The 20,209-nt window shown below is 40.8% G+C and overlaps 1 protein-coding gene across 1 annotated transcript in view; it reads left to right on the forward strand.

Annotated features, from left to right (window-relative positions):
• pebp1 (phosphatidylethanolamine binding protein 1) overlaps positions 1-20,209 on the forward strand; it is a 136,991-nt gene that overhangs the window by 18,051 nt on the left and 98,731 nt on the right. The gene's annotated exons all lie outside the window — the stretch shown is intronic.

The raw sequence follows: 20,209 nt of genomic DNA on the forward strand, positions 1-20,209 counted from the left end.
TTCTGTACTTGTAAACCGACAGTGTACACTTTCCTATATCTTTATAGAGAACATGACATTGGTGCCAATAAAACCTGTAACAAACTTAAGGCTGTCTGTTAAAACATTTTGAACATATAATTAAGCGTTGATTCCCAAACTACACCCTATCATTGAAAATAAAAACAAAGACTTACAAAACCACTATTCTCCCAATCCCACTGATGTTTTCCAGGAATCATTTGTCAGAACAGGTTGAAGAAGACAAGCAGGACCATAGCTATGGTCCTGTGTTTGTCGCAACATTTGTTACTTTTACGCAAGTGACGCAGGATATTAGTTGTGTGGTGTTGTAGCAGGTGACTGGTAGTTGTAATGTTCACAGTCGTGGTTGTATTCCCTGACATTGTGTTGTCTGGGAAAGCACCTACATCAACATATTAGCGCAATTGGCTGATGGGAGAAGCAGGAGGACAGAATCCCAGAGCTCCAGCAGTCTGTTTGAGGGTAATGCAATGCTGCAAGTCAACAAAACAGGCCACTGTTGTCCAACATTCTGACTCAGATCTTAGAGCTCAGTGCATACTGTCACGTTTTAAAGTAAAATGAAGAAAGAAATGGCCCAAAATGCAGACTGCAACGGAACTAGATTTAATATGTGCAAAAATCAAGAAACAAGAAACTGACAAAAAACAAAAATAAAGCAGGAGCAACTGAAAACCCAACTCACAAACACGGACACGAAGACAATGAACTGACAAAGAACAATGGAAACACAGGGGTAGAAATACATGAGGAAATGGGGCACAGGTGAGGCACATTAGGGGGGCAGGCAATAACGAGGGAAGTAAAGCAAAATCACAAGGACAAAACACATGTCAAAATAAAACACCAAGGACATAAACACAAGAAAACAAACCAAAACAGGGTAAAAGAAAGCAGACCATGACACATACCAGTTGGTAGGATACTTCATTATCCCTGCAGGGAATTCTTCATTTGAGCAGTCCTTCACTGTCACTGGGACAATCTGTCTGGAGTAGTGGCTGACCACAATGGCATGCACAGTGACCCATGTCCACATTTTGAGCTGGTCTAGGGCAGGACTACCTGGTGGGAGTAATGGAAGGGGGGAATTGGTGCATCTGGAGGGATCCCACTCAGACACAGGGACGACATACATTACTGTGGGACAATAGTAAACTAATCACCATGCTGCCTATTTTTTTTGTGTGTGTTTGTCTGTGCCATCATTTTTGAACAATTCTTGCCCTCCAATAACTTTTCCTCACACGACAAACGTTCGCATCCTCAGATCACAACTGAGCTTGACATTTCCTTGTTCTGAAATGCATAAAACCAAACCAGATTATGCCAGGGAGATTTCTTTGGTAGTATCATAGGACAAGGAGAGCGCAAATACACCCACGTCGTCCCAGGATCGGCCATGTCATTATGTCAATCACTTCCTGCTTGAGTGCTGCCATCTGCCCTCTCTCAAAGCCACACACATCACACGCGGATCACTGCAAAGCCTCTGCTTAGCCCTGGCAACACATGCACATACGAGCCACGCTTTAAAAGCTGCATCCCTGGCTTCCGAGCATCTTCTCTCCGTGACCATTTGCCCCAAAACCTTTGACACCAAATAGCACGTGAAATACAGCAATCATTTGTGTGCATCGAGGGGTCATTGTAGTCTTAACCCACAACAACTGGGACTCTTTCACTCATTTCAATGTGGCAGTTTTGTACTATCAAGAGAGCAGGTTCTTTGTCACACTGTGAAATTGTGGATACAGCTTCACACCATCTCAAGCTTGCATTTCGAGGCGTTTACAATACATTTAGAGGCAGCGCCGGCATTATCACAGCAAGAAAGCACGGGTACGTCTCAGTGTGCTTTTCAATGCACTACACGACATCACTTTAATGACGTGCAATTTGCTTACAGTATGTGCCTGGTCTAAGCCTGTTTGAAATTTGCTGTTTGCCAGCTTTTGTGAATCACATTTTGTAAAGGCCTTTGTTTTGCCTCTGACTGACAGAGATGGTCTGTAATTACATAAGTTTAATGAAGTACTGTACTTAAGTAGAGCTTTTGTGAAAATGTACTTAATTTGAGTAGTATTTTGTTGAGAACTTGCTACACGTGCTGTGCAGATGCACTGTCAAATGACTTTTTTAAGAGTGTAGTGCAATTCAATTATCAAGCATTACACAAATGAGCGCCCACCAATGCTTACTATTTAAATGTCAGTTCTATATGTTGATTTCACGACTGATGACTTGGTGGCATATATGTTATATCTCTTCTCTTTTCTACGTTCATACTGCTGTGATGCAGTTATCGGAACCTGCAGACAGACTGATGATGCTAGACTGAATTATATAATTAGAGCAAAGGCTGCTGTATGGTATTTCTGACAGGAAGTGTCTTTATAATGGATTTATGTACCATTTTCCACTGAACTAAAATATACAAACGTGTGTCTTGGTCGGAACACTGTGCTGCTTCTATTTATCATAAGTGAAGACCAATATGTCTCATGCCTTGCCACACAATATGGAAAAAAAAGCAATCCTCATAATGGAAGAGAACATATATCTGTCTTTGTATGGATTATGTGAGGTCGTCCCCTTTCTTCCATCACCCTGGATGACACTGGGGTATGCTCCAGCCTCACCCCAGGAGGCACAGCCTGTTCTCCGAGTTCCTCGCAGGTGACCGAGCATCCCACCTAATCTATAAATGAGCCTCTTCTGTTTCCATGTAGCATGCTTCCACCCAGCTCTGGTTGGCCGCAGTACACAGCTTCGCCCGGTTTCAGCAGTTTTGTGAGCCGTGATGAAAACACTGTTGACAAATACTGCCATATACTGCAAAAACTGTGTGTTCTTACCTGAGCTTAGATGAGTTGATGCGTACTTGTCTGGTCTTTGTGCGCACCCATTGGAAGAGCTTGGTCGCTTCTAACTTCACCCCGTTTGGAGCTATAAGAATATGCTGGGAGAGGCCAAATGCTAACAACATCTTTGGTCTTTTTGCCTGACGGAGAGCGCACAGGTCTTCTATACTGTGGTATGTTCTTATCTGAGCTTAGACGAGTTGATATGTACCTCTCTGGTCTGTGTGTGTGCCCGTGGAAGAGCGTGGTAGCTTCCAACTTCACCCCTGTTTGGAGCTATAACAATACATTGGGAGAGGCCAAATGCTAACATCATCTTTGGTCGTTTTGTGTGACTGAGCGTACGCACAAAGACCAGACCGGTATGCATCAACTCGTCTAAGCTCAGGTAAGAACATATTTCAGTATGTAAAAACGGTGGCCTGTTCCTTTAAACACAAACTACATATAAGGTAAGCTATGCAGAATGCAAATGTTATGCTAACTCCAGCTTAGGTTGTGCTGCTGCAGCTAAATGCTATCATCAGCAGAATCATTTTTCTCAATAGCAGTATGAAGTTGTGAAATAACTGTCCTCCATCCTCTGGTAAATCAGAGACCTGCACGTTAGTATCAGTTCAGCTCTGACCCGCGACTGACCACCGTCCCAAAACTGGTTGACACTGGTTGAGCCTGGTCTGGCCAGTGGAAACACTCGAGTCGAACTAGCACTGGGCTGGGCAGTAAGTGCCTGTGGAAAATGGCTATGTTTGTCCCCAAAGCAAATTTGTTGTCTGCATGTGACATATTTTTAAACCACTGTGGCACAGTTGTTGAGATCTGGAGCCCAACACATCAAGCACTGTGATTATGCTCATGTTCATTGTGTAATTGTAAGTGCTCGAGTCCTCAAAGATGTGGCAAAACAACACAAAACCTCCGCAAATTCATATCCATCCACCATGTTTTCACATTTCCTTTTTGTTTATTTTTGTTTTTAATGTACTTGGTAAAATGTATGTAATGTGCATTATCAGTATGTTGCCAGTGTTGCAATAGTCACTCTGCAGTTTACTGTATAGCCAGTGGCAAGCCAGAAAGAGGAGAAATGTTTATTGCTGTCGTAAAATCGTGTCCTAGTGATGCATTAAAATGATGTGCGTGATGACAGTGATACAAGTACTGTCACATAACATGTTAATTGTTCACACTATTAAAACTGGTGATGGATAGGTCAAGCGTTAATTATATTGTGCAGCGAAACAGAGAACAGGCCAAGTCCATTACCACACCCACTGTTTTAGCACTTGGGGGAAATATTTGGGGTATTGTAGCTTTCTCAACCACTGCCATTTAGCACCTGTAACAAATGTTTCTTAATAGACGTATTGACGCAAGAAAAAAAGCATTTTGTATTGAAAATATTGAAAGCACAACCTCAAGACATCGGTAGTGTCAAAGTTGTGAAGTATTGTTGCAGTAGTGTAGTTGTGGCTGCAGAGTAGTGGCCCGCTCTTTCTCGAGAATCGTTGCTGCATGTTCTGCCCACACAGAACAAACTGACCATGTCCTAAACCTTCATGAAGGTTATTAAATGTGTGTCAGAGAGACTCTCCTGGATTATGAAAAAATTCCCACACATTTTGCAGACAAAGGTCAACTAAACTTTGAATATGTCTCTCTCTGTGTATGTCTCTCTTTCTCTCATACTTTTAATGCACACAGCAGGTAATGTTGGCCTTCAGCAATACGCAGGATGCAGTATAGACAGTGAAGTAGCAGATGGGGCCAGTTGGAGGAGAATGGGCGAGCCTGCAGATGCCAGTACTGACATTTGTTGTTTTATGTATATTTTTACAACCCTGAAGACGGGTACATACAGTGCCCACTTTGAAGGTACTGTGTGTACCTTCAAAGTGGGCACTGTTCGAATTAACAGAATTATTAGAATGAACCTTAGGTCAACAAACAAAACAATGCATGCCATTGGTGATGGAGAATTATAGAGTTAATTCAGCCATAGCACATTCCTTTCAAAGCTTATCATATTGTACTGTCGAATGGGGAACATTCAGGCGCCGACCTTCTACATGACTTGTGGCCTAGTCAACGTGGCACATTGTCCGAGAGGTAGACTGTTAGTGCCTACGTGTAACCGAGGCTATATAGCTCTCTTCATGTGGAAGTATCCCCAGACTCTGAATGATCAATGCTCTGAACACTGTATTGACTGTTCAAATGTCTCCAGGCCTGTAATACGGTAATAAACTTCTTCCATGTAAGACATCCAGACTGTGTCCCGTCTCTCCATCCACATCCCCTCCGGACTCCTTTAGTATTTCCCTAACAGGTGGCTCACAGTGTTCACTTCCTGGATCAATGGCTGGCTTAATTAAATTAATAATTTAGTTTTATTGACAGTTTTATGACCATTGCTTAGTGACAAAAATCACACACAAAAACAAGACGATTTCCTGTGGATTGGCTGTGCGCTTTGTTTCCTGTTTTCCCATTCCCACCCTAAACTTTGCATAAAGGAAATATTCCAGCTCAAACTTTCGAGGACAATATTCATTGAAAAGGTACTGCCAGTTATCTGTGTTATTATGCAAACTCACTGACCGTTTTCCGTCTGGGCTTGTTCCTGTCTGATGTTTACATAGTATTTTTTAATGTATCTATTTGCTTTGTTTATTTATTCATTGCAGGCAAGCCAGCCCACCTTAATGTACCCATAGGCCCCGGGGCCCACCCCCCCTCAGCGCAAACCCTAACGCTAACCTATAACCCTAACCCTAAATCCCACAAAAACCCTAACCCTGCTACTCCTACACGTATCCCTCTGGGCCAGGTAGGGTGGGCCTACTCCAGGTACACACACAGGAGCTTAGCACAGTCATCACATACGGTCAGACATGAAAATCAAAAAATCACCTTTTCACTTTTTCTCCTGTTAAATTTTGATAGGCCCTTGACTGTGGTAGGTCCCTGGGCTCCAGCCCCTGCTAGCCCGTTGGTTAAGGTGGCTCTGCAGGCAAGGCATTCCACAATGGAGCTCTTGGGAGACGAAACCTCACATGATTTACGTGTCATATCAAAATGCACTCAACACAAACAGCTCCAATGTTGCCTGAAAGGGAGTGGGTTGAAGAAAACGTAATTAATCCCACCCCCATTTCTCATCGATATTACAGTGACCTTCACTTTTACATCCTCCTTATTTTACAGCAAACATTTGACTCAAAGTGATTACAAGTCAAATTTACAACAACATTGAAGAAATCAGTAGCTGAAACTAGAGCGATAAAATGCATTGTAACATTTAATACAATAATAGTAAGTAAACAAAAGCCCACATCAACACTTACATTAATGTAAAGATTCACTCAGAAAGACTCACTCACTCTATATTGTGACCAGACCCGATTATTTATATCTCAGTTTAAATCTGCGGATAGTTTGACATTGCTAGTATTGTATATGCAGTTTGTTCCAAAGTTGTACTTCGCATTCCAGACACACATAAATGCTTTTACCTTGCTATTGGCAAGGTAAAATCTTCATTATGCCCTCTCGAATTGTAAAGAAACATTGCACGTTAGCCGGTAATAATGTGCTGAACGTTATATGTAGGAATATTAACGTTATTTTGATTTACAAGATCTTTAAATATGAGCAACTTTGACTGAATAAACAAGTTGTGATCTAAAAAAACAACCCTGTGAATGATCCACACACATCGTTTCGGTGTTATGATGAAGGGATTAAGTGTGGCTCGGTCACTGCATGGCTAACCACAATTATGAAACAATGGAAAAAACAAAAATGTGGGAGTGGCACAGCTCTTTTACTCCGGTGGCCGTGTGAAACTGAATTCTGGCACAGAATGTTACCCCAAACGCCATATGGAACCTCATGACTTGACATATGTTTTATTTGAAAGAGCTTTTAAAGTGATGATTTGTATTTCATGTAGAATTAATTTGTATTGTAGCGTTTAGGACTTAATTGCTAACAGACTGTAAAACTGAATTTGAATCCTGATGAACACGTTTGCTGTCAGCAGAAGATTTATGACTGAGGAAAAAGCCTGAAGCACAGATCATAATCTGGCCCTAAAATATTAGCATGTGAGTGTGTTGAAGAACTGCATGATACGCAGATATTTAAAGCATTTGCTTGTTCTGACTTGCACATCAATGACAAATAATAGTTTATATTGTTATACTCGATCCATATAAAACACTCTAATGTAATAGTGTAATGTGATCCTTTACAACATAATGTCTTAAGGAAGCACTTCTTACAGATGTAGTCATGCTGCTTGGAAAATAGGTGTGTAGCTCAAACAATGTACAGGAATCTTTTGACAGCTTATGCCAATATCCGTTTGATGTGGAATGTAGCTACAAGCTCTTTCCAAATGCTGCAAACTGTAAGGTCTATGTTGCTCATTGTATGGTTGAAAATGTCCTTGTAATAGCAAAATGTAACTCATAAACAGGTACACGCTCGGGGTTGTGTGTGTCTGGGTTTGAAAATGGTATACTTGAACTTTGCATATTTTTACGGTAATTTTATCAATACAAATGTGAAACGCACGAGTACTGAGAGTATTGAATACAGGCGCACATGAGCTTCCTTGCTTCAGCTTCCATAACTGTGTAATGATGTGACTTCTGTGATTAATGTAAAAAGCTTAAAGGGACTATACAGAGTTTAGAAATGTTACAATTAAGTATTTTCCTCCCCCTACATGTTTCAAAAATGTCCAAATGTGTAGAATGAGCCCAGACCTGTTCACCACAACTGCCTCTAAAATCCTGCACTGTCACTCAAAAAGATGTCACTTCGGGTCCGAAGTGCCGTCATGCACGAGGTGCAGTTACACGTATGACCTGAGGTGGCAGTAGTGAGCATAAAATGGCTAACTTGCATCTAGCCCCTTTAAAATAAAATAAACTTAACTAAACCAAATATTACGGTAAGTCATACAAAAGAACTTTAGCTAAAGAGCATTAAACCTACATTATTCGCTAAAAAACACTAAAAAGCTAAATTCTCTATAGTTACTATTGATTGCTCAAAACATAAAACTGTTGCTCTTTTGGAGTGATCCCAGTCTGACTGCTATAAGGTCAGATGATAGAAGATGAAGTCCATCACAACACTGATCCTTACCTCCGTCACTCAAGCTGAAAAGCTTCAAATACACTGCCTAACCCGGAAAAAGTCACCAACTGGATTGAACGGTTATGAGCTGGGGTTGTTGCAGTTGGTCAGGTTTAGGTTAAGCAACACTATATGTGCTTAAGAATTAGATCAGCTGAACGACCTGAACATCCTGAATGACCAGGATATTCCATCAATTTCTACTTCCCTGATGGGGCGGGAACATTCGAAAATGACAATACCAGGATTCATCGGGAGCGGTTCAGGGAGCATGAGACATCCTTTTCACACATGGGTTGGCCGCCACATAGCCCAGATCGCAACCCCATTGAGAATCTCTAGGATGTGCTGGAGGAGTCTTTGGACAGTGCTACCTTCAAACTGGACTGTTACAACATACAAGTCAGGGTTTTCTGTACAAAGGACACACTATTAGAAATCCTATAGTATAGTATAGTTCTTTATCTCACCAGAAAGCAGCATGTGCATTTGGTTGTATGGTGCATGCTAATAAACACATATGGGACTCATGCAGGTAAACATTAATGGGCAATCAATCCATAATCAATCCATCCGCTGACCCACACTCACTGTCACAAACACACTTATTAATCATACTGTGCGTGTCTTTAGTGGTGGGGATAACCAGAGCCTTGTATTCAACCATTTACACCACGCTTACCACCACATCCTCTTTGATGAAAATCTCAGGGTCTTCGTTGAAGTAGATCCAGGATGTGTTCACACTCAACATCGACTTCTTCACCCTAGGAGGGACAAATTTCAATGTGTGCAGTTTCTGAATCCGTAAAACGGGATGGGAGGGTTTTGATTTTCTAAATCTTAAACGCTTTTTCTCAAAGCATGACATAATCCGCACACTTTTACAAATGGTCGTCATACCAGCGTGTATGCAGGGCTGTGTGCAGCATGTGGTAGTTCGGTCATGTTTTAACACTGTGGTAATACAGAATATTTATATGCTTTTAATTAATATAAGTTGTATGTTATGTTATGTTATGTTATGTTATGTTATGTTATGTTATGTTATGTTATGTTATGTTATGTTATGTTATGTTATGTTATGTTATGTTATGTTATATTTTATACATGTAAAAAGTACCATTAATAAGTTGTATTTTTTGCCATGGAGACTACTTTTATAGATATAAATGGCACCTATCATCCTGTAATCCTCCAATAATAGAACAGGACAGAACTGCAGACTGTGTAAAGTTTACAGGAAGTGCAAATACTCACCATGTGATGCTTTTTTGTCTTCCTGATGATACACTGCACCATTGATCCCCCTGATCACATCATCCTATAGATGTTGAATTATTTTAGCTGAGTCTCAACTTGAGTTTTCTGTGACCAGTAATTCTTACACTGTACTGCACTCGTATATGAAAATTAAAAAGTGTCTTACTATTTGATCAAACTGACTAATCCTACAGTATTTTGGATCAGTTATAATGTCACTTCAGAGTGAAATCCATCATAGTGTCAAGCCAATGATTACCAGATAAAGCATCTTGATTGTTCACTGAAAATCCCCTTTTCGGAAACCAATTCGAAAAGTTGAATCCAACTTGTGTTCATGATTTGTATCATTCAAATGTCTAATGTCAACCTAACTAACTAAAGTTAACCTTAACTGCAGACCAAAGCCCACGTCATAAAAATATGTATGTATTCTAATGAGTAAATGTTCATTCATTATGTTTTCACTATTTTAAACGTTACCTTTGAAGAAGCTCCCAGCGTCCTGATAGTGACTGCACCTCCTATGACTGAATTGGAAATCTCTGGAGGGAGGAGTTCAGCAAAAGAATAACAAAATGATGTGCTCTCAACATGACTGAAACATGCAGCTGCAACAGCGAACATGGAAAATGTTTGACCTCCATTACTCAGTTTTTTCAGTGGTCACAGTATCCCATCACGGGTAAAATGGGTGAAAAATGTACAGTACCTTTTTACATTGCAGATCTTATTGAAACAATAGCACAGTGAATGCCTGCTGTGTTGGTCCACAGGTACTGAGCTTGGTTTGGTCAGAGTACCTAACTGCAGGTTTTATAACTCGCTGTGCATGCGTATACCTTACGTCATGTTTGCATAGCAGTGTGCTCACATCAAATGGCACCACCTTTTCTGGGATTACCTTCAGACATCCCATCTTACACCCACTGCATCCCGACAAGCCCCCTCCAAACATAACATGCCTCAACATTTTTTTTCTTTCCGCTTGTGCTGATGTGCTGCCAGTACAAAATCAAGTAGGCAGAGCAGGCAAGACGCTGATAAAACTGGGGGATTTCTTTGCCGATTTCCCAGCAGCCATCTTTTTTTTCTTCTTTTGATGTAATCGCAAACCTCTCTCTCTCGCATAGCTCATGGCTGAAGCCGCAGAATCTCGGAAAAGACCAGTGGGATGGTGGCAAAGCAACAAAAACACACTGGCGGGGCAATCTCTCACTTGAAAAGATAACTCCCACTCTTTACAGAGAAGAAAAAAAAACATAACAAATTGAGCACAGCTAAAAGGGTCAGAGTGTGGAGCCAAAGACACAGGCTGAAAAGCGCCCAGGGCGCTGCTTGCACACGGAGATTTTGCACTTGGATGAGGGCAATGGCGAAATCATTATCGACGGAGACCACTTCGGCTCAGTATAAAAAGTCTCGCCTTCAGAGCCGAGGATAATAGCGCTAAATGTGTGGCCCCTAATGTGGGTGGGATAAGAGAAAAGCTCCCAGTGTTTTAGGTGTAGGAAGCCTTTAATCCAAACCACAAACCAAATCCCCCATAATGCTGTATATATTTGAATATGATTAATAATGAGGAGAACGCAGAGTTCATTTTACAAAACCGTTTAGTAACTCTTATATATATATATATATACAAACTCTTTTATATATATATCTTATATATATATCTTATATATATATAACTAAACTTCCTCCCCCTCCGCGGGCGGTCTCTTTTTCTCCTGCTCGGGTCCTCTACCAGAGGCCTGGGAGCTTGAGGGTTCTGCGCAGTATCTTTGCAGTTCCTAGAACTGCACTTTTCTGGACCGAGATGTCTGATGTATTTCCTGGGATCTGCTGGAGCCACTCCTCCAGTTTGGGGGTCACTGCCCCGAGTGCCCCAACGACCACGGGCACCACTGATGCCTTCACCCTCCAGGTTTTCTCCAGCTCTTCTCTGAGCCCCTGGTGTTTCTCTAGTTTCTCGTGTTCCTTTATATATATATATATATATATATATATATATATATATATATATATATATATATATATTTTTTTTTTTATAGATTTATTTATTTTCAGTATATTTGTGCATTATTATTGTAACTGCGAGCGAAGTGACAGATGCCCCCAAGGAGAACGTTTTGAATGTTGACAAAAAACACATGAGATTGCAGCAGCATGTTCTTGGAAGCAATTGCACATTTCTCATTACAGACAATTTGACTGGGAGGCAGACACAGTGATGTTTCAGTTCATTTTGCGTCACTCTGTTTGATTTATAGCTGTGCATCAATTTGATATTTGATTATTTCTGGAGTAGGTTTTATAATATTGGCACGCACAAAATGTACAGTTTTGTGAAAATGTTACTCAAGTAAATGTACCTGGTTGTGATAAATGATCGCGCTTACCGTCGCTCTTGCTGTTTTGTGCGGTCCCCAATTCACCTTTTTGACTCGTGCCACAATGTCCACAACATGGTATTGTCGGATGCATTAGGTGAACAAATTGCTTTCCCAAATTCCAATGAAGCACAATAATAGCTTCCGTGGGAGTGGCAAACAATTTCAAATTCATAATCCATAATTCCGAGGATGAGCCCACAAGTTCTATTGATCCTCCGCAACTTTAAATTAGTTGTACAATAAAACTTTTCTCCCCAAATGGCGACGCTGTGAAGGCGGTTAGAAATGCTGTGAGACAAGTGGATGGAGTAAACAGCCGTAATGGCATTTATGAGTTGGAATCTTGGTGGGATGACGATATGAGCTGTCAGTATCCACAAAATGGATCACTTTGTTTGTTTCAAGATAAAAATAACACCAGCTTTTCAGCCGTTTGGGGGGGGGCAGGGTTCAGGAAGTTATCTGAACCCAATGAGCCATATGAATACTTTCTGCTATTATTAATGATCACTGCATTTGCTGACATCTCTTAACATTTAAGGCTTTGAATGGTTATGTCATTTTCATTTGAGAATCCTTTCATAATGCTTTGCACATACTGTGAGTGTGGAAGTGGCGGTTTGTGTCCCTGTCCTTACAGTCCTGCTGGGTCTGCTACAGCCATGTAATCAGATGCATAAGGTGAGCACAAGGTGAACCCAAATCACTGTAATTAACTGTCATTAGCCGAAAAGGAGTGAGTGTCAGGACACAAAAGCCGCAGCGCTCAGAGCCGTCACAGTACAAAGACAAAGGACAGTCATTTAGATTCAATATGTAGATTTTAGCTATCGGGGAACTGTTCTGTGTCTTACTGTAATTTCAACTAACTCTGGTTTACAAACAGAACTTTTTGGTACCTATGTTTCATACGAGTGGTGGAAAATTAACACTAGCTAAAAAATAATGAATAAAATGCATGTGAGCAACGTCTTAAAGGAACAGGCCACCGTTTTTCCATACTGAGATATGCTCTTACCTGAGCTTAGACGAGTTGATGTGTACCTGTCTGGTCTTTGTGCGTGCGCTCAGTCACGCAAAAAGACCAAAGATGTATTTAGCATTTAGCCTCGCCCAGCACATTCCTATGGACCCAAACGGGGGTGAAGTTAGGAGCGACCAAGCTCTACACAAAATTAAACATGTCAATTTTCTAAGCGGATAAAAAGTGGTACTATTTTGTAAGGCGTAATAACACCTTAGGAGCACTTCGACGCCGCACAGTAAAGAAGAAGATGTTTCTGCACGGACGTCAAAGTGCTCCTAAGGTGTTATTACACCTTACAATATAGTACCACTTTTTATCCGCTTAGAAAATAGACATGTTTAATTTTGGGTGATTATACTTGAATCATATAACTACTCATGTAACTTTATTTAAATAGGGAAAACGTGGAAGAGCTTGGTTGCTTCTAACTTCACCCCCGTTTGGCCCCATAGAGGAGAGGAGGGGAGGCTAACCATAGAGGAGAGGAGGGGAGGCTAAAGGCTAACAACATCTATGGTCCTTTTGCGTGACTGAGGGCACGCGTAAAGACCAGACAGTTATGCATCAACTCGTCTAAGCTCAGGTAAGAACATGTGGAAAAACGGTGGCCTGTTCCTTTAAAAATAAAATATAGGACACAGGTTCGTACAGATAACGTAAAGAGGTGGGGCATGTTCCACTTTAAGTTACTGTATGTTTATTTGCCATGATTTTGATTTATTTTTGTAAATAAAAACATTTTAATTTACGTCGAGTCCAATGAGTTCACAGATAGACATTAGTTCATTCTGTTGTCCAACCATATATTTGTTTTTATGCTTTGATAATTTATGAGGGCCTTGGTTTTTGGACTGGGGGGCTCGACTTGTCTCCCATGGTTGGAGACATCTGATCTTGAGGAAGGTTGGCAAGTCTGCATGGTTGTGGGTTGATCATATTCTTTGAAAGCATTGCTTTGTACAAATGCTAGTGTTGTTTATCATATAGATTGAGCAGGGGGTCTGAGGGTCCTATTGTGGGAAATGTTAAAGGAAATGTTAATTCTTTAGCAGGTGTTATTTGCCTTACCCAGATCTAGAGCCACTCAATATAATACAAAATTATTCTATAAATTCTATTAAAAAAATCTCTTTGAACTAAAATTGTATTTCTTCATTTTTTGTATCAGTACTACCTTAATCATACCCTAAAAGTACCTTTTAAAAGTCTGAGTGGCTACATCTGGTACACACTGTTCTCATGTGCAGTTTATTTCAGTTTATTTCAATGGAAGGACAGTAAATGTTCACTTCAACTAAAGAATGCTCCTTGATTATCTCTCATCAGGTCAGTTTCTAAGTGCTGAGTGATGTGAAATAGATGCTTTTTTCGACTGACTATTCTTCAGTTTCTTTGCAGGGCAATTTACCAAAAGACAAGCTTTGGTATGGCAACGCTCCCTGTTAGATAGATATGCTATGTAAAATACATCATGAAATTTAAACTCGTAGCAAAGCTGGAGCGACAGTGGCTCATGTGGCAGTGCGGTCATCATCAATATAAAGTACTTTGTATATCTTGTTTGCTGATACAGACGACCATTCCTCTTTTCTTTTTTAAGATTTAAAGTGATAGCACGTAAGTTTAAATGTTTTACAAATGTAATAGATTGCGTATAATTGAGCGCCTTGGCCTGAAATTTGAAAGTGTTTTTTTTTATAACGTCCCTCCCTTCGCTTATTTTCGCAACTAATCAGAATCTATGGGCTATCACTTTGACCAATGAGACAAAATATCATGTCAGGTCCAATCCGGAGCTGAGGGACTTCATTGTTTAGTTTCAAATTTCACTCTCATTCTCTCCTCACTTTGCAATCTTACAGACTATCAAATTAAATTACATTGTTTGTTGAGGGGTAATTGAGTGTGTCCATGCTAGGAGGAACCGATGAGTGAGTAGCTACTGAACCAAAACTCTTATCATCATAAAAAGTGTTGCAGACAGATTTTTGTCAACATTAGATATCCATCCATCCATTTTCCTCAGCTTTATCTGGGACCGGGTCGCAGAGGCAGCAGTCGGAGCAGAGAGGCCCAGACTTCTCTATATCCACACGCACACACTTCCTCCAGCTGGTCTTGGGGGATCCTGAGGCGGCACCAGGCCAGCTCAAGGACATGTGCCCTCCAGCGTGTCCTGGGTCTTCCTGGGGGCTTCCTCCCGATAGGACCTGCACGAGGTTGTGTCCATGTGTATACCTGTCCCACTCCCCCTCGGGAGTGCCAGTCTAGATCGAACGGAGGAACCCGGCTGAACGGAGGAACCCTGCATTCTGGAATCTGAGGACTGGACGGTCTGCAATCTTGGCCCGTCTGCTGAGGGATCCTTCGGCCCTGGGTCTATAGCCTGTCTGTCCATGGGAGTGGATCTCTCCTTCTGTGGTTCTCCCCAAGGTTTCTAGCAACTAGCACTTTGAGATTCCCATGTAAAGTGCTTTACAAATTAAAGGTATTATTATTATTATTATTATTAAGGTTTCTCTTTTCTCCTGCCGGGTTTTTGAGTTTTTCCTTGCCGTGCTGGAGAGTCTAAGGACAGGGGACACCCACGCCGCTCGTCGCTACCTGCTGCCAATGCCGATTGGACATTATATTTGCCTGGATTCACCTGAACTTTAAATGGTCATATTTATTGCTCTGTTTTATTGCCTTAATGTTTGGTGCAGCCCTGTGAGGCAACTTCTGTTGTGATATTGGGCTATACAAAACCATTAAACTTAAACTTAAACTGTATTCGTGATCTTGTCCTTTATGTTACCCAGATCTCATGACATATGTTAGGGTAGGACATTAGAGAACATTACATGATAAATGCTGAGAGGTTTATGACGCAAAGGGCGCTCCAGCTGACACACTAACTACAGTCAAGTATTGGACTGTTAAAGGAACAGACCACCATTTTTCCATACTGAGATATGTTCTTACCTGAGCTTAGGCGAGTTGATACGTACTGTACCTGTCTGGTCTTTGTGCGTGGCCGTGGAACAGAGTGGTCGCTTCCAACTTCACCCCCGTTTGGAGCCATAGGAATATGCTGGGAGAAGCCAAATGCTAACAACATCTTCTGGTCGTTTTGCGTGACTGAGTGCACGCACAAAGACCAGACAGGTACGCATCAACTCATCTAAGCTAAAGTAAGAACATGTCTCAGTATGGAAAACTGTGGCCTGTTCCTTTAAGATTTTGGATCAGCCATATCATTTGGTACAGAAACAGCCAACCTGGCCATTTTTTTGTTGTTGTTGTTTTTTTGTTTTTTTTAAGTAAACATGAATGTCCTGAATAAATCATCCCTATGCCCCTCATACAGCGCCCTCTGCTGTCACAGTTCAACACTGACAGATTTAGAACCATCATACACAAGATTATGGATGACACATATGTATATATTTCTATTGAAACCTTTACTATAATAATACGTGGTTAACTATAGGCTATATGAGAGATTAAATACTCAAATGAAATTACATAGAATATTAGCCTATATATCGGCTATCGGCCATGGCAACCCCTTCATATCAGTATCGGTATCGAACCCCAAAAATCCATATATACTGTGAATGACTTAATGTTAACAATGTTTAATAAAAGAAAGTTAGGAATGGGTTTGAACCATAACAGGGCCTTTAACTTTGACAGAGCAATTCGAGACAGAGATGACCCAAGACATCACATTATTTACTTGATTTTTATTGACAATAAATTTCTCTCCTCTGGACAACAGAACAAACCCAAAGGTAGCACAAAAAACACAAACTTTATAACAAGGCCTGCAGAGTCGAAGTCAGCGACATTCAGTTCTCTTTTGTTTAGTTTTTTTTCTCGTTTTGTTTCTTTTCAACAGCAGAAACTAAATCATTTCTGGAAGGGTAGAAAAAACGTCTTTAGAAACTTTGTCCTGTACAAGTTATACAAATGAAGCTGATGTTTTACAAGCTCAAGTGATGGATGGCTAGCTTTTCCGCGGATGTGTGTGCTCGCATGAGGTCTGGAAGCGTTGGAGGAGATGACTTCGTGCGGGGATGTGAATTTAAATCAAAGTCGGCGACCTGGAGAGAACGAGCATTATGGACCGTGACTGCGGCGATGCCTTCGGAGACATGATGGAAATAAAAAGTTTACAAAGATAAAAGCCCGGGACATCCAAAAATATACTTCCGATTTGACATGAAGAAGCGGTGCAAAAAAAAAAAAAAAAACGATCAGTGTTACAAAGCAAAAAGACAATCTGGACACATTGCACATTACATTTCATTCATAACATTTTTCAAACAGTTGTTAGTCGTACATCTGGACTAGAGCTGCACAATTGTACAAAAATACCTACATGTGACTTGTTTTCTTCATTAAGACCCCTTTTGCTGTTTGCAGAATATATTATGCCTTTATAAATGCATTCCAATTCATTTCATTACAATCAGTCAGGCTTAAGTTTAGAAATGAATTTGTGTGTATAAATAGATGGCATTTCGTCACAAGATTTGACATGACAAACAATCTAATTTAGTCTTCTCGTCTTTCTATCCATCGCCGCATTGACCAGAATTACCAGCACTGTGTATCAGCTGGTTGTCATATACTGTCTGTCAGAATCCATTTGAATGCAGCATCAGGCCTGTCTCCCACCCGACCATCCTGAACTCCCCTATCTTTTATTTGACTAACAGATAGCATCAGTCTGCCTTTTGACCCGTGAAGGAAACAAGGAAACAATCAGGGAAGGGGAAAAAGAAAAAGTAAAAGTGTGCCACAGTGAGAAGTCCTTCCCGTGTGCTCCCTGGTGTAACAGTCACTATTCCAACTGCTTTGCATTATCAATGGGGTTTTTTTAAGCTTGAGCAGCGCTGTGCTAATTGTACCCAACCATTCGCATAGGGTTGATTCTGATCTTGGTTTGTGACGGAAGGAGGTGGCCACGCACGCCGTTACATGGGTTTCAAGAGTGAAAGCATGATAAAACATTTCCATCATCATAGTTCTGTGCTTTGGATGGCAAAGGGACAATGATGTATCTTTCCAACTGGGATGCATTCAGATTTAAAGCAGAACTAAGCAACTCATGCCTCTAGAGGCCATAAGCGACACAGCAGGTGCCGTAGCATGTTGTGTTTTTTTACTCATTAATTGTTTGTGAGAGTAAATACTACGCTGACAGAAAAGACAAAGGGAGAGATGAATGTTGTACATCCAATTACACAATGGAGATAATTTATTTCACTTAAACTTGGCTGTAAATACTGCTAAAGTGGCGCTAACCCGCAGTTAGCTTTGCCCGTTAGCCTGTTAGCTTCTTCTTCGTGATTCTATTAGTGTGTATTGCGCCTCTGACCCAGATGCAGGGAAGTTGTAACTGTGGTTTTCTGGCCAGAGACACCAGGGGGAGAAGAAAGACCCTCCAATCATCCCATTACCACATGTATTACCCCCAGAGGGACTACGAAAAGGATTTATTAAGGTAAACAAGTTGCTTAGTTCTTCTTTAAGTCAGAATCTTGGATAATCTTTCCGGAGAAGGCTGTTTGTAGGCCGCTACGTGTGGGAATAACAAAGAACAACAAAGAAAGGAAGGTTTTTTTTGTTAGAGATAATGTAAAGAGAGAATTCTGTTGCTGGAAGAGTGCCTTGTATCTTCTGTTCCCCTTTTTGTTTGTTTGTTCCAGATTGGATTGGATGCACATTACATTTGCCATAATAATTCTGTGCCTTAATGTCCTGGCATCAAAACAATAGAGAGTCATTGCTCAAAAATCCCCTTAGTTGCAGACAGTGAAGACTTTAAACTTTATGCCAGTTTTTGTTTCATGTGGATAAGCCCATAAAGAAAGACTATAAAATCAGCTTTTTTTGACCGTTCAAAATAATTCTGACCATCCTCCACCTCGATGAAAAAAAAACACATCAACCTATGCTCACCTGATATCGATACCACCATTGGGTAGTTTAAAACTGCCTCGCTCCCTCTCAGCAAGTGATGTTTTTTTTTTCCCCTTTCTATTTGATGTCGTGCCACTGTGTTTGATCTCAACAGGCTCCCATTGTACGAGTGCATGTAGGAAGGTTAAGAGGAGAGGCAGAGAATAGGGACCTAACAGGAGTTCGCGCTCTGCCCACACGCCTGTATTCTCGGCAACCGCCATTATCCAAAATGTCTCGGATGTTTTCGAACGAGAACGAGGTTTGTCACTGAAACGATGCAAAGCTGTTTATTTAGGTGGAGCTAAACACGGCGTGCAAAGCGGTGTATTATACTCGTCTGTCTTAAAGGGGCCCTATACGTCTCGAGTCTTGGAAGAAAACAATTGGAAAAATCATAATAGGGTCATGAATCAATTTGAATAGTGCTTCCAAACTTTTACAATTATTGTTGGGCCACAGACTGTTTAAAATAGCTCCAAAAGCAGATGCTGTGTTTTTTCTTTTTTTTTTTGGACCAACTTATGCCAAAAATGACCGTGGCCAGCTGTACAAAGGATTACATAAAGCTACTTCTCGCACAGGATTTTTCCCTCCTAATAAAGAGTCGAGGCCCATGCAAGTTGTTGGTGGACACACAATTTGAGACTGGAATTGCTCTGGCACTGAAATGCACCTGACTATGTATTAGGGAAAGGATTTACACATTACTCTTAACAAGTCAGTAAGTCGCAATTATCGCAATTTTAGTGAATGTTCTTTAGTTCTGCGCTTTTTCTGAGGTACAAAATGTAAATTATCTATACAGTAAGGGCTGCAGGATGAGAATGGGGTGGAGGGGAGAAGTCTACGGCTGAATAAGACGCAAAAGATGAAAACAAACGCAACAAAATCGACGCCGAAAACATGTTCACTTCTGCCCTGTTTGGAATTTCTCACATTTCTGCCTAAATTGGTCATAAAATGTGGTCTGATCTTTATTAAAATCACAAGAATGAGTAAGCAATGTCTGCTTAAACTAATACCACCCAAACATTTACATTTGATCATGTTTTTATTGGCCACAAAATGTAAACATTCACAGGAGGGTGTGGAAGAAGTAAGTACACCGCCTGAATCTCACTGAACTGCAGCAGTTTTGTAAAGAGGTATGGTCCAAGATTCATCCTGATTATTATGAACGTCAAATCTATTAAATATTTAGCTATTTAATACAGGGGTTCACTTCAGCCTCAGGTTTTTCTGCATAATATCTTGATAAACTTATGAATTAATTTTTCTATTGATGATAGCACGTTGTCCAAGCCCTGAGGCAACAAAACAGCCTCACACCATGATGCTCCTGCTCCAGACTTCACAATGAGGAGAGGGTTTTGATGTTGGTGTGCTCTTCCATTTGTCCTCCACACATGGCGTTGTGTGTTCCTCCCAAACTGTTCAACTTTTATTTAATCAGTCCACTGAATATTTTGCCAGTAGTGCTGTGGAGCATCAAAGTGCTCTTTTGCAAACCAAAGTTGAATTGTTTGAGT

This window comes from Gobius niger (assembly GCF_951799975.1).
Source record: "Gobius niger genome assembly, chromosome: 1".
NCBI classification, from domain to species: domain Eukaryota; kingdom Metazoa; phylum Chordata; class Actinopteri; order Gobiiformes; family Gobiidae; genus Gobius; species Gobius niger.